This window comes from Bubalus bubalis, chromosome X (genome assembly GCF_019923935.1).
Source record: "Bubalus bubalis isolate 160015118507 breed Murrah chromosome X, NDDB_SH_1, whole genome shotgun sequence".
In the NCBI taxonomy this organism is placed as follows: domain Eukaryota; kingdom Metazoa; phylum Chordata; class Mammalia; order Artiodactyla; family Bovidae; genus Bubalus; species Bubalus bubalis.
Window position 1 is genome coordinate 50,518,367 of NC_059181.1, and position 23,338 is coordinate 50,541,704.

Sequence of the window (23,338 nt, forward strand, 5' to 3'; positions counted from 1 at the left end):
CAGGACTGGAAAAGGTCACTTTTCATCCCAGTCCCAAAGAAAGGCAATGCCAAAGAATGCTCAAACTACCACACAATTGCACTCATCTCACACACTAGTAAAGTAATGCTCAAAATTCTCCAAGACAGGCTTCAGCAATACGTGAACCGTGAACTTCCAGATGTTCAAGTTGGTTTTAGAAAAGGCAGAGGAACCAGAGATCAAATTGCCAACATCCGCTGGATCATCGAAAAAGCAAAAGAATACCAGAAAAACATCTATTTCTGCTTTATTGACTATGCCAAAGCCTTTGACTGTGTGGATCACAATAAACTGTGCAAAATTCTGAAAGAGATGGGAATACCAGACAACCTGACCTGCCTCCTGAGAAATCTGTATGCAGGTCAAGAAGCAACAGTTAGAACTGGACATGGAACAACAGACTGGTTCCAAATAGGAAAAGGAGTACATCAAGGCTGTATATTGTCACCCTGCTTATTTAACTTATATGCAGAGTACATCATGAGAAACGCTGGGCTGGAAGAAGCACAAGCTGAAATCAAGATTGCCAGGAGAAATATCAATAACCTCAGATATGCAGATGACACCACCCTTATGGCAGAAAGTGACGAGGAACTAAAAAGCCTCTTGATGAAGGTGAAAGAGGAGAGTGAAAAAGTTGGCTTAAAACTCAACATTCAGAAAACGAAGATCATGGCCTCTGGTCCCATCACTTCATGGGAAATAGATGGGGAAACAGTGGAAACAGTGTCAGACTTTATTTTTCTGGGCTCCAAAATCACTGCAGATGGTGATTGCAGCCATGAAATTAAAAGACGCTTACTCCTTGGAAGGAAAGTTATGACCAACCTAGACAGCATTTTGAAAAGCGGAGACGTTACTTTGCCAACAAAGGTCCATCTAGTCAAGGCTATGGTTCTTCTAGTGGTCATGTATGGATGTGAGAGTTGGACTGTGAAGAAGGCTGAGCACCGAAGAATTGCTGCTTTTGAACTGTGGTGTTGGAGAAGACTCTTGAGAGTCCCTTGGACTGCAAGGAGATCCAACCAGTCCATTCTGAAGGAGATCAGCCCTGGGATTTCTTTGGAAGGAATGATGCTAAAGCTGAAACTCCAGTACTTTGGCCACCTCATGCGAAGAGTTGACTCATTGGAAAAGACTCTGATGCTGGGAGGGATTGGAGCAGGAGGAGATGGGGACGACAGAGGATGAGATGGCTGGATGGCATCACTGACTCGATGGACGTGAGTCTGAGTGAACTCCGGGAGTTGGTGATGGACAGGGAGGCCTGGCGTACTGCAATTCATGGGGTCGCAGAGTCGGACACAACTGAGTGACTGAACTGAGCTGAACTGAGATGTTTTTCTGGTATTCTCTTGCTTTTTTGATGATCCAGCAGATGTTGGCAATTTGATCTCTGGTTCCTCTGCCTTTTCTAAAACCAGCTTGAACAACTGGAAGTTCACGGTTCATGTATCACTGAAGCCTGGCTTGGAGAATTCTGAGCATCACTTTACTAGCGTGTGAGATGAGTGCAATTGTGCGGTAATTTGAGCATTCTTTGGCATTGCCTTTCTTTGGGATTGGAATGAAAAGTGACCTTTTCCAGTCCTGTGGCCACTGCTGAGTTTTCCAAATTTGCTGGCATATGGAGTGCAGCACTTTCACAGCATCATCTCGTTCAGATATTTTATTTTTTGACACAGTTTTAAACAAGATTTTTTAAACTTTATTTTTCAAATATTTAATTGTTAGTATAAAGAAATGCAACAGATCTTTATATCTTAAACTTGCTGAAATCTTTGATTAGTTCTAACAGTTTTTGTGTGAAGATGTTAGGGTTCTCTATATAGAGTATTGTCATCTGCATAGTGACAGTTACACATCTTCCTTTCCAATTTGGATACCTTCTATTTCTTTTCCTGGTCTGACAACTGGGGCTAGGACTTAAATACTATGTTGAATAGAAGTTGTGAGAGTGGGCATCCTTGTCTTTTTCCTGAATTTAGTGGAAAGGCTTTCAGCTTTTCACCATTGATGATTATGTGGGCTGTGGGTTTGTCATAAATGGCTTTTATTAGGTTGAGATATGTTCCCTCTATACTCACTTTGGTGAGAGTTTTTAATCATGAATGGATATTGAATTCTCTCAAATTTTTTTTGCATCTATTAAGATGATCATATTGTTTTTTTCTTTCCTTTTGTTAATATGGTGTATCACATTGATTAGTTTGTATATGTTGAATCATCTTTGTGATGCTGGAATAAACCTAACTTGATCATGCTGTATCATCCTTTTTATGTATTGTTGGATTCATTTTCCTAATATGCTATGGAGGATTTTTGCATCTTTTTTCATCAAAGATATTGGCCTACTTTTTTTTAATTTTTATTAGAGTATAGTCTATTTACAATGTTGTGTTAATTTCTGCTATACAGCAAAATGAATCAGTTATACATATATGTATATTCACTCTTTTTTTTAAGATTTTTTTTCCCATATAGGCCATTACAGAGTATTAAGTAGAGTTCCCTCTGCTATACAGCAGGTTCTTCTGAGTCACCTATTTTATATATAATAGTGTGTATATATAATTCCAACCTCCCAATTTATCTCTCCCACCCCATCTCTTGGTAACTATAAATTTGTTTCTACATCCATGACTCTCTTTCCATATTGTAAATAAGTTCATTTGTACCCTTGTTTTTAGATTCTAAATATGAGCAGTATCATATATTTGTCTTTCTGTGTCTGACTTCACTCAGTATGACAATCTGTAGGTCCATCCATATTGCTGCAAATAACATTATCTTGTTCTTTTTATGGCTGAGTAATATTCCACTGTATATATAATTTTCTTTTTTTGTAGTTTCTTTGTCTGGCTTTGGTATAACGGTGACGGTGGGTTCATAGAATGAATTTGTGAATGTTCCTTCCCCTTCAATGCTTTGTAATAGCTTGAGAAGGATAAATTATCAGTTATCCCTTGTATGTTCAGTAGAATCCCCCAATGAAGCTGTCTTGCCCTGGGTTTTTGTTTGCAATGTTATTTTATCAGAGATTTCATTACAATTTGAGTAGTCAAATTATCTGCATCTTCTTGAATCAGTTTTGGCAGGATACATGTTTCTAAAAATTTGTCCATTTCTTCTAGGTTGTATGGTTTGTTGGCATATAACTATTCATACTATTGTCTTATGATTTTTCTGTATGTTTGTGATATCAGATGTTATTTCTTTTTCATTTCTTATTTTATTTATTTGGGTACTCTCTTCTTCTTGGTGATTTTGGCTAGAGGTTTGCCAATTTTGTTTATCCTTTAAAAATAGAACAATTCTTGGTTTTATTGATATTTTCTTTTGTTTTTAATCCCTATTTTATTCATTTCCTCTTTAATTTTTATTACTTCCTTCATCCTGGTGACTTTGGATTTTGTTCTTTTTTCCCCTAAATGTTTTAGGTGGTAGGTTAGGTTGTTTATTTGAAATTTTTCTTGTTTGTTGAGGAAGGCCTATATCATAATGAACTTCCCTCTTGAACTGCTTTTGTCTCATAGATTTTTGTAAGGTTGTGTTTTCATTGTTGCTCATCTCAAGGTATTTTCTGATTTCTTCTTTGATTTCATTGTTAATCCATTGGGTTTTTAGTTGCATGTTGTTTAATCTCTCCATGATAGCTATTTTTTCCTGATTTTCTTTCTGTTGATTATTTCCAGTTTCATACTAGAAACATGCTTGTTGTAGTCAGAAAAGATGGTTGAAATAATTACTATCTGCTTAAATTTAAATTAATTGTTTTGTGATCTAGTATGTGGTCTATCCTACAGAATGCTCTATGAGCACTTGAAAAGAACATATTTTCTGGTTTGGGTTTTTTGGGGTTTTTTGTTTTGTTTTGTTTTGTTTTGTTTTAGTTTGGTTGGGTTTTGTCATTGTTGTTCTGTTTTGTTTTGTTTTTTTTTTAATGTAGTGTCCAGTAGATATCAGTGAAGTCCAACTTGTCTATTATGTTATTTAGGACTCCTGTTGCCCTACTGCTTTTTTTTCTGTCTGGATGGTCTGTCTATTGATGTCAGTGGGGTGGCAAAGTCTCCTACTATTATTTAATTCCTGTCAATTTCATCTTTTATGTCTGTTAGCATTTACTTTATACATTTAGGTGCTCCTATATTTGGGAGTTGTTCCTTGACTTTTTATTTTGTTTATATTCCTCTGACTCTACAAATTTAGGAGATACATTTATTTACTGTGATATTGAATGTCTGTTTTTATGCAGGAGCATCCTTGTGTAGGCTGTGTGACTCCAATATTTTTGTTTCAAGGACTATATTTGGTATGGATGCCTGCCACATCCTTCCTCAGAATGTGTTGCCTTTTAGTCCCTTGATAGTGGTGTGATTGGTTTTGTGGTGACCAGAACCTGCAGCGGATGTTGGGTGGGACATCCTCTTTGCTCTATAAGGGGCAGAGTTTGCTTCCTAGTTGTTGGAGTAGAGATCCCCTGAACCTGTTATACACCTTGGTGGAATGTAGGTAGGACTGGAGTGCTGGGAAAGGAGATTTCCCACTTGGAAAGGAGCTGCTGTGTGTTTCTCCTCAGGAGTTGTCTCTCAGGACATGCAACTCTATGAAATCACTTGTCACCCAGTGTGTTTTCTCAAAAAATGCACAGCTGTTGGCATTGCCTTGGCCCCACTTCCACTGTGGGGATGCTGGTAATCAGCTCAGGTTTCAGCCTTGCTTCTGCATGTATCTGGCCACAAAGCCTGCTGCTGCTGACACCTGATACACCTCAGCTATGAGAGCACAGTAATCAACTCAGATGTCACCCAAGAGCTGCATTCACAATGCCACCAGTGTGAATCCACTGAAGTAGCATATCCACCAGGAATTCACTTAGATTTAAGCACTGCTTCTGCATGTGAGCAGCACACTGGTCCTTACACAATCCCAAAGCTTTGCTTCAACCCCTGTGAACATGCTAAGAATAAGGCTGCTATGGCAGAGCCATGCTGTTCCCTTCACATGCATGTTAACAATGGGGGTCCTATACTGGACATAGGCTCTATTTTATGCAGTACAACCTCAGTTGCAGTAAAGAACACACCTTAAGCCCTTTGGGCTGTTTTCGTGCAGCCAAATCAAGTCTTCTCTTTGAGTCTGTCCATTGAAGTCCAAGTTTCAGCACCCAGCCACTGCCTACACTAACAGGCATGGTTTGTGTGTCAGGCTGGGGATTGTGGTAACACTGTGAAGACTGTTTGGGCTGATCTCTCAATGAGGTTCCCTAACTGTCCCAACTGATCTCCCAGTCCCTGAAGTGGGTTCCAAGGGAGAAGAAACTTTTCTTTTGAGAACTCACTCCCAGAGACACAAGTCCCATCCTTATTCTTTTTTTTAACTTTTGTCCTACCAAGTTATATGGTGATCTTTCTTGTTTTTATTATCGTTACTGGAGTATAATTTCTCACAATGTTGTGTGAGTTTATTCTATTAAAGTGAATCAGCTATATGTATACATATATCCCCTCCCTCATCAGCCTTCCACCAAACCCCCCATCCTACCCCTCTAGGTCATCACAGAACACTAAGCTGAGCTCCCTGTGCTATACAGAAGCCTCCCAATAACTATATATTTTACATATGGTAGTGTATATATGTCAGTGCTAATCTCCCAATTAATCCCACAATCCCCTCCCTCTCATGTGCCCACTTATCCATTCTCTACATTTTCATCTATATCCCTGCCCTGTAAATAAGTTCATTTGTACACTTTTCCTAGACTTCATGAAAGTGAAAGGGTGAAATCATGTTTGACTCTTTGTGATCCCATGGACTGTAGCCTGCCAGGCCCTTCTGTCCATGAAATTCTCCAGGCAAGAATACTGGAGTGGGTAGCCAATCCCTTGTGGGAGGGATTCATTCTGACCCAGGGTTTGAACCTGGATCTCCTGCATTACAGGCAAACTCTTTACCATCTGAGCCACCTGGGTAGCCCCTGGATTTCATATGTATGTGATATATATGTGTTAATATATGATACTTGTTTTTCCCTTTCTTACATACTTCACTCTGTATGACAGACTCTAAGGCCATCCACATGACTACAAATGACCCAACTTTGTTCTTTTTATGGCTCAGTAATATTCCATTTCATATATGTACCACATCTTTTCTACCCATTCATCTATCAATGGACAGTTAGGTGGCTTCCATGTCCTGGCTGCTGTAAATAGTGCTGCAATGAACACTGAGGTATATGTGTCTTTTTGAATTATGGTTTTCCTCAGGGTTTATGCCCAGTGGTGGGATAGCAGGGTCATATGGTAGTTCTAATTTTAGTTTTATAAGGCACATCCATACTGATCTCCATAGTGGCTGTACCAATTTACATTCCCACTAACAGTGCAAGGGGGTTCTGTTTTCTCCACATCGATTCCAGCATTTATTCTTTGTATTTTTCTTTGATGATGGCCATTCTGACTGGTGTGAGGTGATGACTGTAGCTTTGTAGAATAGTCTGAAGTCAGGGTCCAGCATTTATTCTTTGTATTTTTCTTTGATGATGGCCATTCTGACTGGTGTGAGGTGATGACTGTAGCTTTGTAGAATAGTCTGAAGTCAGGGAAGAAAGAATATGATTAAAAGCATTCAAGCTAGGCTCCAGGAGTATGTGAACTGAGAGTTTCCAGATGTACAAGCTGGATTTAGAAAACACAGAGGAAACAGAGATCAAATTGCCAACATCCACTGGATCACAGAAAAAGCAAAGAAATTCCCCCCAAAATCTACTTCTGCTTCATTGACTACACTAAAGCCTTTGACTGTGTTGATCACAACAAACTGGAGAAAATTCTTCAAGAGATGGGAATACCAGACCACCTTACCTGTTCCCTGAGAAACCTGTATGCAGGGCAAGAAGCAACAGTTAGAACCAGACATGGAACAATAGACTGTTTCAAACTTGGGAAAGGAGTACATCAAGGCTATATATTATCACCATTCTTACCTAACTTATATGCAGAGTGCATCATGTGAAATGCCAGGCTGGATGGTTCACAAGCTGGAATCAAGAACCCCAGGAGAAATATCAACAATCTCAGATATGCAGATGATACCACTCTAAAGGCAGAAAGCGAATAGGAACTAAAAAGCCTCTTGATGAGGGTGAAAGAGGAGAGTGAAAAATCTGGTTTAAAACTCAACATTCAAAAAATTAAGATAGTGGCATCCAGTCCCATCACTACATGGCAAACAGATGGGAAAAAAAAGTGGAAACAGTGAAAGACTTTACTTTCTTGGGCTCCAAAATCACTGTGGACAGTGACTGCAGCCAGAAAATTAAAAGGCACTTGCTGCTTGGAATAAAAGCTATGACAAACCTAGAGAGTGGATTAAAAAGCAGAGACATTACTTTGCCAACAAAGGCCTACCTAGTCAAAGCTATGGTTTTTCCAGTAGTCATGTATGGATGTGACAGTTGGACCATAAAGAAGTCTGAGCACATAAGAATTAATGCTTTCAAATCATGGTGCTGGAGAAGACTCTTGAGATTCCTTGGACAGCAAGGAGTTGAAACCAGTCAATCCTAAAGGAAATCAACCCTGAATATTCATTGGAAAGACTGATGCTGAAGCTCCAATACTTTGGCCACCTGGTGCAAAAAGCTGACTCATTGGGAAAGACCCTGATTCTGGGGAAGATTGAAAGCATGAGGAGAAGGAGACTACAGAGGATGAGATGGTTGGAATGCATTACTGACTCAATGGACATGAGTTAGAGAAAACTCCAGGAGATTGTGAAGGACAGGGAAGTCTGGTGTGCTGCAGTTCATGGGGTTGTAAAGAGTCAGATAAGACTTAGTGACTGAACAATAACAGGGAGTTTAATTCTTCCATTTTTCTTTCTCAAGGTTGCTTTGGCTACTTGGGGTCTTTTATGTTTACATGCAAATTATAAATTTTTGGTTCTAGTTCTGTGGAAAATGCCATTGTAATTTGGTTGCATTGGATCTATAGATTGCTTTGGATAGTATGGTCATCTTCATAATATTGATTCTTTCAAACAAAGAACATGGTATAGCTCTCCTTCAGTTAGTGAGGTCTTTGATTTCTATAGCCAGTATCTTACAGTTTTCTGCATAACAGGTCTTTTGCCTCCTTAGGTAAGTTTGTGCTGTGCTGTTCTGTGCTTAGTTGCTTCATTGTGTCTGACTTTGTGACACCATGGACTTCAGTCCACCAGGCTCCTCTGTCCATGGGATTCTCCAGGTAAAAATATTGGAGTGGGTTGCCATGCACTCCTCCAGGGGATCTTCCTAACCCAGGAATCAAATCAGTAATCACACCCTTAAGTAAAAATGAGTGCTGAAGATTAGATTCTTAAATGTACAAAATTGATAACAAATACCAAAAAGCAAAGATTAAAAATCTAGAGTAGAGTTTAGACTCTCAAAAATATAATATTAAAAATGCAAAATGAAATCAATCACAAAGATTATTAAAAAATGCATATGAAATTTGCTTTTAAAATAGGGTCTTTTTTTTAAAGGTAATAGTAGGTTATAAAATGAAAATTAAAGGAGTAATAAAGAACTTAAAAATTATAATAGTAAAAATATATCTAGGAATTTCTCTGGAGCTGTTGAGGGCAGTGTGGGGTCAGTTCAGTTTCAGATAGTTCCTTGTTCCAGCTTATACTTCTTCTTAAGGTCTATAGGCCTCTTCCAATGCTTCAGTTCAGTTCAGTTCAGTTCAGTCACTCAGTCGTGTCCAACTCTCCGCGACCCCGTGAATCGCAGCACGCCAGGCCTTCCTGTCCACCACCAACTCCCGGAGTTCACTCAAACTCACGTCCATTGAGTCGGTGATGCCATCCAGCCATCTCATCCTCTGTCGTCCAGTGCTTAGTCAATGCTAACTACAGGGTTTTCATCTGTTGCCCCTGTCACTTCCAGAGCGGCTCCCTCTTCTTTGTTTATTTTGGCTTCCTCTGTTTGCGAGTCTCTTCAGTGTCTAATTTCCACCCTGATACAAGGGGGCAAAGGTGGTCACTTATTTAGGCTCACTTGTTCAGTTGTGCTGTGGAGAGGGAGGAACACTGCAAACAAATACCACTGGCGTGTGTGGGGAGTGCGTGCAGTGTATGGACTACACTGACTTTGCCCCAGCTCATGGTTCCTGTGCTTTCCCTGTCTACACTGCTCAGGTTCCGGGTTGCTCTGAAGGGGAACTGTCCAAAGCAGCCCCTGTGTTGCATTCACTTCCCATGTCTAGGCTGCTCAGGTTCAGGTTCTCAGGTACTCCACAAAGGCACAGACTCAGTTGGACATGCGTTTTGTGCCCTTCCCAGGTGCGAACAGCTCAGGCAACCAGGTGCTTGGTGAGTGCACTATGCCAGGTGTGTGTGGTGTGTCTTATCACCTCCCCAGTCCCAGCCACTCAGTTTCCTGGGTGTGCTGCAAGAGCGCTGTCTCAGGTGTGCTGTGTGTCTTCTCTGGGGATCTCAGGTTGCGACCCTCCTGGCAGATGTCAACTGTCCAGGATCCCAGGAAGACTTGGTTAGCAACTGGGATCCTGCTCACAGTTTGGTGAATGATGCCATCTCTGGGGCCAAGATTGTCCCTTGCCTTCCAGCTCTGGCTGTCGCCTGCCTGCCTCTCTGCCTTCGTCGGGGGAATGGGCCTGTCCACAGCTGGCTAGCTCTCCTTTGGTTCTCAATCCTTTGTTCTGTGAGCAGGCCAGCCTGTGCCTTAGGTTAGAGCTTTTCATGCAAACGTTCTCTTCTCTCTCTTTTTTTCTTCTCTCTCTCTCTGGCTATCCCACAGTTTGGGTTTCTATCTCACGTTAGCTCCCTCAGATTGTCCTCAGGGCATTCAGGCCTGGTCCTTACCCTAAGCATGCAACCCTCATCTGTCCTGCTCACTGGTGGCAGACGTGAGTGTCTGGGCTTTCTCCGCTGGGAGTTGTGGTTAAGGCACATATTCTGTGGACTTTGGTTTTTGTTTTTGTTTTCCCTCCCGGTTATGTTGCCCTCTGAGATTTCAAAACTCCCCACAGACCTGCTAGTGAGAGGGTTTCCTGGTGTTTGGAAACTTCTCCTCCTTCTTGACTCCCTCGCCAGGATGGGTCTCCATCCCTAACTCTTTTGTCACTCTTTTTGTCTTTATATTTTGTCCTACCTCCTTTAAATGAGAATGGGCTACCTTTCTGGGTGCATGGTGTCATCTGCCAGCATTCAGAAGTTGTTTTGTGGAAGTTGCTCAGCATTCAAATGATCTTTTTATGAATTTGTCGGGGAGAAAGTGGTCTCCCCATCCTATTCCTCCGCCATCCTAGGACCACCTCTGCATGCTGTTCTTACTTTGTCCTGCCTTCCACAGACCATCTGCTGAATTCTCCTTTGATTTCCCAAAGGTCTTTTTCTGTCCAAGCTGATTTCCCCACTGTGATGGAGTTTTTCTGAGTGATGGGTCCTCCCGTCACCTTCAGCTCCCCACAAGAGTTTCTGGTCCATTTTTTTTTATTCTACTATTTTTATCTTCTGTCTTTCATTCTTTTAGGTGTCCAAAGTCTTATGCTAATGTCCAACAGGTGCTCTGTGGGAATTGTTCTGTTTGTAGATGAATTATTTGTGTACTTATGAAGAGTAACAAATTCTGCATCCTTTTATTCTGCTATCTTGACTCCTCTGTGGTGATCTTTCTTTCAGCTTTGGTTGTCAAGACTATATTTCTTTTTTTTTTTTTTTTTTTTTTTTAAACTTTACATAATTGTATTGGTTTTGCCAAATATCAAAATGAATCCGCCACAGGTATACATGTGTTCCCCATCCTGAACCCTCCTCCCTCCTCCCTCCCCATACCATCCCTCTGGGTCATCCCAGTGCACCAGCCCCAAGCATCCAGTATCATGCATCGAACCTGGACTGGCGACTCGTTCCATATATGATATTATACGTATTTCAATGCCATTCGCCCAAATCATCCCACCCTCTCCCTCTCCCACAGAGTCCAAAAGACTGTTCTATACATCAGTGTCTCTTTTGCTGTCTCATATACAGGGTTATTGTTACCATCTTTCTAAATTCCATATATATGCGTTAGTATACTGTATTGGTGTTTTTCTTTCTGGATTCTTGGACTCCAAAATCACTGCAGATGGCGACTGCAGCCTTGAAATTAAAAGACACTTGCTCCTTGGAAGAAAAGCTATGACCATCTTAGACAGCATATTAAAAAGCAGAAACATTATTGACAAAGGTTCATCTGGTCAAAGCTAAGATTGAAAGCAAGCTGAAGCTCCAGTACTTTGGCCCCCTGATGGGAAGATTGGACTCATTGGAAAAGACCCTGATGCTGGGGAAGATTGAAAGCAGGAGGAGAAGGGGACAACTGAGGGTGAGCTGGTTGGATGTCATCACCAACTCAATGGACAAGCTCCAGGAGTTAGTCATGGCTAGGGAAGCCTAGCGTACTGCAGTCTATGGGGTCACAAAGAGTTAGATGCAACTGAGCAACTAAACTAAACTGACTGATAAGTGAGAATATAGATTTGTTTTTCTCTGTTTGGCTTATTTTATTTAGTATAATGAGATCCAGCTTCATCCACATTGTCACAAAAGTAGGATTGTGTTGTTTCTTATGGCTGAATAATGTTCATATATATATATATATATATATCTTCATTACCCTTATGGACACATTATCCATATGGGTTTTTCCAGATCTTGACCTTCATGAATAATGCAACAATGAACATGAGAGTGCTGATATCTCTTTAAGATAACTTTATTTCTTTGAATACATACTTAGGGGTGGGGTTGTTGATTATACGGTTGTTATATTTTTAATTTTTTTGAGAAACTTCCAATGTTTTCCATAATGGCTGTACATATTTACATTCCCACCAATAGTGGACAAGAGTACTCTTTTTTCACATTCTTGCCAATACAAGTTATCTTTTGACTTTTATAAAGACATCCTAACAAATGTGAAGTAATATTTCTTTGTGATTCTGATTTCAAATTTCTCTGACTATGTTGAACAACTTTTCAAATAACTGTCTGCCATCTGTGTGTATTCTTTTTTATTTAGGCATAGTTGAGGGGAAGGCAATGGCAACCCACTCCAGTATTCTTGCCTGGAGAATCCTGTGGACAGAGGAGCCTGGAGGGATGCTGTCCATAGGGTCACACAGAGTCAGACATCACTGAAGCAAATTAGCATGCATGCATGCATTGGAGAAGGAAATGGCAACCCACTCCAGTATTCTTGCCTGGAGAATCCCAGGGACAGAGGAGCCTGGTGGGCTGCTGTTGATGGGGTTGCACAGAGTCGGACATGACTGACATGGCTTAGCAGCAGCAGCAGCAGCAGAGGTACAATATTATATGTTTCAGGTGCACAGCCTTGACCAGCATACAGATATCTCAGGAGGCAAGTAAGGTGGTCTGGTTGCCATTGTTTCCCCATCTATTTGCCACGAAGTGATGAGACCAGATGCCATGATCTTCATTTTTTGAATGTTGAGTTTTAAGCCAGTTTTTTTGCTCTCCTCTTTTACCTTCATCAAGAGGCTCTTTAGTTCCTCTTCACTTTCTGCCATAAGGGTGGTGTTATCTGCATATCTTAGATTATTAATATTTCTCCCTGCAATCTTGATTCCAGCTTGTGTTTCATTCAGTCCAGCATTTTGCATTATGTACTCTGCATATAAGTTAAATAAGCAGGGTGACAATATACAGCCTTGATGTATTCCTTTCCCAATTTGGAACCAGTAGGTTGTTCCATGTCTGGTTCTAACTGTTGCATCTTGACCAGCATACAGATTTCTCAAGAGGCAAATAAAGTGGTCTGGTATTTCCATCTCTTGAAGATTTTCCAGTTTTTTGTGATCCACACAGTCAAAGGCTTTAGAGTAGCTAATGAAGCAGAAGGAGATATTATCCTCACTTATAGGTGGAATCTAAAAAAAAAAAAAAAAAGTGAAACTCACAGAAACAGGCAGTAAAGTGGTGATTAATGGGGGCTGTTGTGCTGTGCTTAGTTACTCAGTCATGTCTTACTGTTTGTGACCCCATGTCCCGTAGCCTGCCAGGCTCCTCTGTCTATGGGAATTATCCAGACAAGAGTACCTGGAGTGGGTTGCAATGCCCTCCTCCAGGGGATCTTCCCGTCCCAGGGATTGAACCCAAGTCTCCCACATTGCAGACGGTTTCTTTACCGTCTGAGCCACAAGGGAAGCCCAAAGTAACAAGCAAACTTGGCCCCTATGGAGATCAAACCAGTGACCTTGGAATGGGGATATTCTGGTCAATGGATATGTGTTATAAGATTAATAAACTCTGGTTATCTAATGTACAGCATGGTGACTATAGTTAGTAATATTTAATGTATACTTGAAATTTGCTAAGAGTAGATCTTAAACATTTTCACACACACACACAAAAAAAAACCTGCAAAGTGATGGATGTGTTAATTTATATGATTATGTTAATCATTTCACAATGTTTATGCTTATCAAATCATCAAGTTGTACATTTTACTTCTATATAATTTTATTTGGTCAATTATATCCCAATAAAGTTGGGAGGAAAATAAAGTCCATTTTAACATGAAAAAGAAAGAATTGACAGCTCTTTCAGTATCTTAAATATTTTACTCTATTTTTTCTGGTCGCCAAGGTTTCTGCTGATAAATTGATTGAAGATTTTATTGAAGACTCCATGTAAGTTATGAGTTGTTTTTCACTTGCTACTTTCAAAATTCTCTCATTGTCTTTCACTTTCAACAACTGAATTATATTTCATGGTATGGATTTTTTTTTATCTTACTTAACATTTGTTAAGTTTTTGGATTAGTCGAGTCATATCTTTCCTTTCATTTGGTAAATTTTTAGCTATTATTTCTTCAAATAATCTCTTTGTCACCTTGTCATATCTCTTTCTGGGACTCCCATAATTTGTATATTTGCCTCCTTTATTGTGTCCCATGAGTCCCTTAGGCTTTCCTCATTTGTTTTCATTCTTTTTTTTTTTTAATTTCATCTCCTCAGACTCACTAATTTTAAAAGTCCTATCTTCAAGCTTACTGATTTTTCCTTTTGTCTAATCAAGTCTGTTGAACTTCCCAAGTTAATTCTTTCATTTAGTTCTTATAGCTTTCAGCTCCAGAATTTTTGTTTCCATCTTATAACTTCTCTTTGTTGATATTCTTATTTGGATCATATACCATTGTCCTGATTTCCATTAGTTCTTGTCTTTATAGTTGCATTAGCTTTTTGAGTATATTTCAGTTGAAGCTGGTGTATCTTCAGGGACGGTTTCTGGCACTTTATTTTTCTCCCTTAGAATCAAAAATCCTGAACAAAATACAGGCAAATATAATCCAATAATGTATAAAAAGAATTACACACCAAGTGCAATTTATTCTAGGTATGCAAGGCTGCTCCAACTAAGGAAATCAATTAATTTAATACATCATATCAGCTGGCTAAAGAAGAAAAATCAATCAATAGATGCAAAAAAAATGCATTTGACAAAACTCAGCACTTATTCATGATAAAAACTCTAAGCAAACTGGAAATAGAGAGAAATTTCTTCAACTCAATAAGGAATACCTACAAAAATCCTACAGTTAACATTATACTTAAAGGCAAGAAACTAGAAATGCTTTCCCAAGATCAGGAACAAGGCAAGGATGTCCTCATTCACCACTTCTACATCATACTGCAAGTCTTGGCTAATGTAATAAGACAAGAAAGGTAAATAAACGCATACATATTGGGATGGAAGATCTAAACTTGGTTTTGTTTTCATAGATAGTATGATTATCTATGTAAAGAAATCCAAAGAATCAGCAGAAAATCATCCTAGAAATAATGATTATAGCAATACTGTAGACAAGGTTAATATACAAAACTCAATCACTTTCCTATACATCTGCAATGAACAATGGGAATTTGAAATTAAGGCATAATGCCATTTACATTAGCATCAAAAAGAAACAGATGTAAATCTAGCAAAGAAGGGCAATGCCAAAGAATGTTCAAACTACAGTACAACTGCACTCATTTCACACGCTAGTAAGTGGGGTAAGTAAGATTATACTCAAAATCCTTCAAGTTAGGCTTCAGCAGTACATGAACCCAGAACTTACGATGTACTAGCTGAATTTAGAAAAGGCAGAGGAACCAGAGATCAAGTTTTCAACATTCATTGGATTGTAGAGAAAGCAAGGGAATTCCAGAAAAGCATCTACTTCTGCTTCATTAGGTCTTTCCTGGTGGCTCTGACAGTAAAGAATCTGCCCGCAATGTGGGAGACCTGGGTTCACACCCCAAATCAGGAAAATCCCCTGGAGAAGGAAATGGCAAGCCACTCCAGTATTCTTACATGGAGAATTCCATGGACACTACAATCCATAGGGCCACAAAGAGTCGGACACAACTGAGCGACTAACACTTTCACTGCTTCGTTACATTAAAACCTTTAAACACCAATACAGTATACTAATGCATATATATGGAATTTAGAAAGATGGTAACGACAACCCTGTATGCGAGGCAGCAAAAGAGACACAGATGTACAGAACAGTCTTTTGGACTCTGGGGGGCGGGGGGATGATTTGGGAGAATGGCATTAAAACATGTATAATATCATATAAGAAACGATTCACCAGTCCAGGTTCGATGCAGGATACAGGAAGCTTGGGGCTGGTGCACTGGGATGACCCAGCGGGATGGCATGGGGAGGGAGGTGGGAGGGGGGTTCAGGATGGGGAACACGTGTACACCAGTGGCGGATGCATGTTGATGTATGGTAAAACCAATACAATATTGTAAAGTATTAAAAAATAAAAAATAAAAAAAAACCTTTGATTGTGTGGATCACAATAAACTGTGGAAAATTCTGAAAGAGATGGGAATACCAGACCACCTTATCTGCCTCCTGAGAAACCTGTATGTGGATCAAGAAGCAAAAATTAGAACTAGACATGGAACAACTGACTGGTTCAAAATTGGAAAAGGAGTATGACAAGGCTGTATATTGTCACCCTATTTATATAACATATGCAGAGTATTTCATGTGAAATGCTGGGTTGGATGAGTCACAGGCTGGAATCAAGATTGCCAGGAGAAATAGCAATAACCTCAGATATGCAGAAGATATCACTCTAATGGCAGAAAGTGAAAATGAACTAAAGAGCCCCTAGATGAGGGTGAAAAAGGAAAGTGAAAAAGCTGACTTGAAACTCAATATTCAAAAAACAAAGATCATGGCATCTGGTCCCACTTCTTCATGGCAAATAGAAGGGGAAACAGTGATAGATTTTATTTTCTTGGGCTCCAAAATCACTGCCAATGATGACTGCAGCCATGAAATTAAAAGATGATTGCTCCTTGGAAGGAAAGCTATGACAAACCTAGACACCATATTAAAAAGCAGAGACATCACCTTGACGACAAAGGTCTGTAAAATCAAAGCAATGGGTTTTTTTTCCAGCAGTAATGTACAGATGTGTGAGTTGGACCATAAAGAAGGTTGAATGCTAAAGAATTGATGCTTTTGAATTGTCGTGCTGAGGAAGACTATTGAGAATCCCTTGGACTGCAAGGAAATCAAACCAGTCAATACTGAAAGAAACCAACCATGAATATCCATTGGAAGGACTGATACTGAAGCTGAAGCTCCAATACTTTGGCCACCTGATATGAAGAGTTAAGTCATTTCAAAGACCCTGATGCTGGGAAAGATTGAAGGCAAAAGGAGAAGAGGGTGGCAGAGGATGAGCTGGTTAGATAGCATTACAGACTGAGTAGACGTGAATTTGAGCAAACTCCAGTAGATAGTGAAGGACACAGAAGCCTGGCGTACTGCAGTCCATGGGGTCACAAAAAGTTGAACACAACTTAGCGACTGAACAAGTAAGATACCATCTGTATATTGTTTGCAAATACCTTTTATTAAATCAAAATAAAGTTTGCCAAGAATTTTAATCCTGAACAAGTGCTGACTTTATCGACTCTCTTGGTACATCTATTGAGATGGCCACTCTTTGCTTTAATATGGTAATGCAGAGAAGAGCAATCATTTAGTTTTTTAAGGTAAAATTTATTGAGGTATTATTTGCATACAGTATAATGCAGCCATTTTACATTTATAGTTTAACAAGTTTGCAATGTATAGACCCATGAAACAGCCTCCACAATCAAGATGTAGAATATTTTCATCACCCAAAAAAGTTCCCTCGTGCTCCAAGGCCTAGGCAACTACTTAGCTTCTTTGTGTCAAAAAGAAAAAAAAAAGATCATTTTTGTCATATAAATGGAATTTATAGATGGATAGAGTGGGAAGGGAGATGAAAAGGGAGTTCAGGATGGGAGGGACATATGTATACCTTTGACTGATGCATGCTGTATGGCAAAAACCATCACAATATTGTAAAGTAATTATCCTCCAATTAAAATAAATAAATTCATTTCTAAAAAAGGATTGATAAAAGGAATTTATCAAAGGATTTTGTATATTAATAAATGGAATTATACACTATGTACTCTTTTGAGTGACTTTTAAAACTCATATTTGGGACTTATTCATGATTTTGCATACATAAGTTTATTCGGTTTATTGCTGAATAGCTTTAATCATGTACATATACCATAATGTTTGTCAATTCACTGATCAAAAAGTGTTAGCAGTCTCTTTTCCAGATTGGAGGCTATTATAAATAAACCTTCTATGAACATTTCTGTGTAAGTCATTTATGGACATATGTTTATTTATCTTGAGTGAATACTTAAGGATGAGATTGTTGAGTAATATCATTGAGTGTATATTTGAAATTATGATATTTTGAAATTGTTTGCCAATGTAGCTATAACATTTTGCACTCCCACCAGCAGCACATGAGAGTTTCACTTGTCCTACACCCTCATCAGCAATTGGAATTTTCAGTCCTTTAATTTTATTCATCCAGTGGTTGTGTAGTGATCTGTTAGTGTTGTTTCAATTTTTATTTACCTGATAAGCAGTGATATTAAATACCCTTCACAAGCTTGTTGCACATTCGTACATCTTCTTTTGTGAAACATTTGTTCAAATATTTAGCCATATTTTAATTTGTTTTTAATTTACATGTATGTTCTATGGATTTTAGCAAATGCAGAGTCATGTAACAATGCTTATGATCAAGAAACCACACAGTTTCATCACATCCTAAAATTCCACTATACAAAACCTTTCTGGTCAAACTCTCCAAACAAATTTAATTCCTAGATGCTTCTTATGTGTTCTTCATTCTATAATTTTGTTTTCCCAAGATGTCATAGTGTATGATTTGGAACCTGGCTTCTTCCTCTTAGCATTGCTTATCATAGTTCTTAATTAGTTTTGCGTGTTCTTATTGTTGACTTTTTAGAGTTATTTATTTAATCTGAATTTTTCCCTCTAATACATGTTGCAAATATATACTCCCAGTCAGTGGTTTGCCTTTTCATTTTCTTGATATTGTCTTTCAAAGAGCAGGACTTTGCACTATTGACAAAAGCCACTTGATAAAGTTTATTCTTTATGATTCATGCTTTGTTTTTTTGCAATTTATAAACATATTATATTGCTTGGCTTGGAAAGATCCTCTGGAGAAGGAAATGTCAACCCAATCCAGTATTCTTGCCTGGAGAATCCCATGGACAGAGGAGCCTGGCAGGCTACAGCCCATGGCGTTGCAAAGAGTTGGACACGACTGAGTGATTAACACTTTCACATCTTGATTATCGTGAATAGTGCTGCAATGAACTTGGGAGTACAGATATGTTTTCAAGATAGTGATTTTGTTTTCTTTGAATATATATCCAGAGGTGGAATTGGTAGTTCTATTCTTTTTTTTATTATAATTTTTTTGTTGAAGGATAATTGCTTTATAGAATTTTGTTGTTTTCTGTCAAACCTCAACATGAATTGGCCATAGGTATAAATATATCCCCTCCCTTGTGAACCTCCCTCCCATCTCCCTCCCCATCCCACCCCTCTAGGTTGATACAGAGCCCCTGTTTGAGTTTCCTGAGCCATACAGCAATTCTTTTTTGATCATAATGTTTGCATCATTGTAATTTCCAACAACAATGTGCAAGAGTTTCAATTTCTCCACATCTTCACCAACATTTGCTCACTCTGTCTCCGGACACACACACACACACACACACACACACACACATACACCATCCTGACAGGTGCATGGTAATATCTCACTGTGGGCTTGATTTACATTTCCATGACAATTAGTGAAACTGAGCATTTTTTTTTCCATGTTATCTGTTGGTCATTTAATGTCTTCTTTGTAAAAATATCTATTCAAGTTTTTAGGCCACTTTTAAATCAAGTTGTTATTTTGCTTTTTTGTTTTTGTTTTGCTTGCTGTTGAGTTGCAGAAGTAGCTTGCATATTTTTGATATTAACCCCTAATTAAATATAAGGTTTCCAATCCTATAGATTGCCTCCTTGTTCTGTTGACTGTTTCATTAACTTGAATTCCTGAAATAAATATCTCTTGGTCATGATGCATTATCTTTTTCATATGTTATGGGGTTTAATTTGCAAATAGTTTGCTTATAACTTTTGCATGTTCATGAAAGTTATAGTTCTTACAGTTTCTTTGTCAGGTTTTGGTATCAGGGTAAATCCGGTCTCATAACATAATTTGCAAAATGTTTCATCTTTATTATATTCTCTGACAGAGTTTATGTAAAATAGGCAAATATTTCTTCCTTAAATGCTCCAAGAATTTGCAGTGCATCCACTTACATCTGAGTTTTCTTGGTATAAAGAAATTCAATTACATATTCAACTTATTTAACATATAGAGAATTATTCATGCTTTTGATCTTTTATGTGTTTTGGTAAGTTGTATTTTTTAAGAAATTTGATAATTTTATTGAAGTTATAAGCTTTACAAGCATAAATTTTCTCACAATAAGTACCTCTTATTACTTCCTTTACTTGAATTGGGTAAAAGTTACTATTTTTTCTTTATAATTCTATGATTTAAAAAAAAATACATACAGTCACATAATCTAAAACAAAAGAAAGATACAGAACAATTGTGAAGTGAAAGTTGCTCAGTCATGTCTGACTCTTTGCAACCCCATGGACTATATGGTTCACGGAATTCTCCAGGCCAAAACACTGGATTGGGTAGCCTTTCCCTTCTCCACGGGATCTTCCCAACCCAGAGATCTAACCCAGGTCTCCTGCATTGCAGGTGGATTCCTTACCAGCTGAGTCACAAGGGTAGTCCAAGAATACTGGAATGGGTAGCCTATCCCTTCTCCAGAGGATCTTCGCAACCCAGGAATTGAACCGGGGTTTCCTGCATTGCAGGCGGATTCTTTACCAACTGAACTATCAGGGAAACCAGAACAATTACAGCCTTAAAAAATTCTCTCATATTGTCCTTTTATAGTCTATTCCTTCACCCCTCTTCTAGTCCCAACAACAACCGAGCTGTTTTTCAATAACACTGCCTTTTCCAGAAGGTCATATGTATGGAATTACACAGTATGTAGCATTTGAAATCTGTAGTTTTTCTTTTTTCTCTAATCTGTGTTGCTCCATGTATAAGTAGTTTGCTTCTTTTTGCTGTTGAGTAGTATTCCCTCATAGCTCAATCAGTAAAGAATCTGCCTCCAATGCAGGAGACCTGGGTTCAATTCCTTGGTCAGGAAGATCCCCTGGAGAAGCAAATGGCAATCCACTCCAGTATTCTTGCGTGGAAAATCCCATGGACAGAGGAGCTTGGTGGGCTACATTCCATGGGGTCACAAGAGTCGGACATGACTTAGCAACTAAACCACCACCACCACCAGTATTCTATTAGAGGCTTCCAACATGGCTCAGTGGTAAAGAATCTGCCTGCTAATGCAGGAGACGCAAGTGATGAGAGTTCAATCCCTGGGTCAGGAAGACTACACGGTATGGTAGGAAATGGCAACCCACTCCAGTATTCTTTCCTGGAAAATTCCATGAACAGACGAACCTGGTGGGCTATAGTCCATGGAGCCTCAAAGAGTCACACACGATTGAGCACTGTATTCTACTGTATGCATGCTTCAAAGCTTTTTTTTTTTTTTTTTTTAATTCACCATTTGAAGGACATTGGAGCTATATCCAGGTTTTGGCAATCATAAATAAATCTGCTATACTTGTGAACAGATTTTCATGTGAACATGAATTTTCATTTATCCAGGGTAAATACTTGACATTCCATTGTATGGATGTAGCACTGTTTACTTAAATATTCACCAGTTGAAGAACATTTGAGTTGTTTCCTTTTAATTGGCATAGTGCCACTAAAACATTTCTTTACAAAGTTTATGTGAATTTAAGTTTTGTTTTCTATTGGAAAAAAATTTATCCTAGGAATAGGATTTCTGGGCTATAGGGCAAGTTTGTTTTTTATTTTTTTTTTTTCCTAAATTTATGTGAAATTCCCAAACTACTCTCCAAAGTGGCTGTACTATTTTGCATCCTCACCAGCATTTGATTACAAAGTTTTGATTTGCCTTAGTTTGGTTTTGTTTTTAAAGACATTTTTTAGTAGGTGTAGTGTATATCATTGTGATTTTAATGTTTATTCTAAAATAGAAAAAAAACATACCCCAGAGTATGGTCTCTTTTGGAAATTATTTCATGGGCACTTAAAAGTAATGTATAGTCTGCTATCCTTTGGTGTAGTGCTTTATAGATGTCATTCAAAGTCAAACTGCTTAATATTGTTGTTCAAATCACACATATCCTTACATAATTGTTAATTGTCTTATTTTTGCTACTTTTGCATTCCAGTCCCCTATAATGAAAAGGACATCTTTTTTTTTTTTTCTTTTGGTGTTAGTTCTACTACTAACACCAAAAGAAAAAAAAAATGTCCTTTTCATCCTTTTCATCTACTTCTGCTTTATTGACTACACTGAAACCTTTGACTGTACAGATCACAACAAACTATGGAAAGTTCTACAGGAGATGGAAATACCAGACCACCTTACCTGCCTCCTCAGAAATCTGTATGCAGGTCAGGAAGCAACAGTTAAAACTGGACATGGAACAACAGACTGGTTCCAAATTGGGAAAGGAGTATGTCAAGGCTGTATATTGTTACCTTGCTTATTTAACTTTTATGCAGAGTACATTATGTGAAATGCCAGGCTGGATGAAGCACAAGCTGGAATTAAGATTTCCAGGAGAAATAGCAATAATCTCAGATACACAGATGACACCACCCTTATGGCAGAAAGCAAAGAGGAACTAAAGAGCCTCTTCATAAAAGTTAAAGAAGTGAGTGAAAAAGCTGACTTAACACTCAACATTCAAAAAACTAAGATCATGGCATCCAGTCCCATCACTTCATGGCAATAGATAGGGAAACAACAGAAACCATGACAGACTTTATTTTCCTGGGCTCCAAAATCACTGCAGATGGTAACTGCAGCCATGAAATTAAAAGACACTCGCTCCTTGGAAGAAAAGCTATCATCAACCTATATAGCATATTAAAAAGCAGAGACATTATTTTGCAAACAAAGGTCCATCTAGTCAAAGCTATGGTTTTTCCAGTACTCGTGTATGGATGTGAGAGTTGGAACATAAAGAAAGCCGAGTGCCGAAGAACTGATGCTTTCGAACTGTTGGTGAGAAGACTCTTGAGAGTCCCTTGGACTGCAAGGAGATCAAACCAGTCAATCCTAAAGGAAATCAGCCCTGAATATTCATTGGAAGGACTGATGCTGAAGCTGCAGCTCCAAAACTTTGGCCACCTAATGTGAAGAATGGATTCATTTGAAAAGACCCTGATGCTGGAAATGGAGAAGGACATGGCAACTCACTCCAGTATTCTTCCCTGGAGAATCCCAGGGACAGAAGAGCCTGGTGGGCTGCCGTCTATGGGGTTGCACAGAGTTGGACATGACTGAAGCAATGCAGCAGCAGCAGCAGATGCTGGGAAAGATTGAAGGCAGGAGGTAAAGGGGATGACAGAGGATGAGATGGCTGGATGGCATCACCGACTCAGTGGACATGAGTTTGAGCAAGCTCCGGGAGTTGGTGATGAACAGGGAAACCTGGAGTACCACAGTCTATGGGGTTGAAAAAAGTCGGAAACAATTGAGTGGCTGAACTGAACTCAACTGAATTGTCTTATTAGTTACTGAGAGAAGCATGTTAAAATCTCTACTTATAACTGTGAATTTATTTCTATCAATTTTGTAGAGGAGTTTATAATTTATTGCAGATACTGTTTATTTTTCATCTTTTTATTTTTTTAATATATATCAAACCTGTGACAATAGGT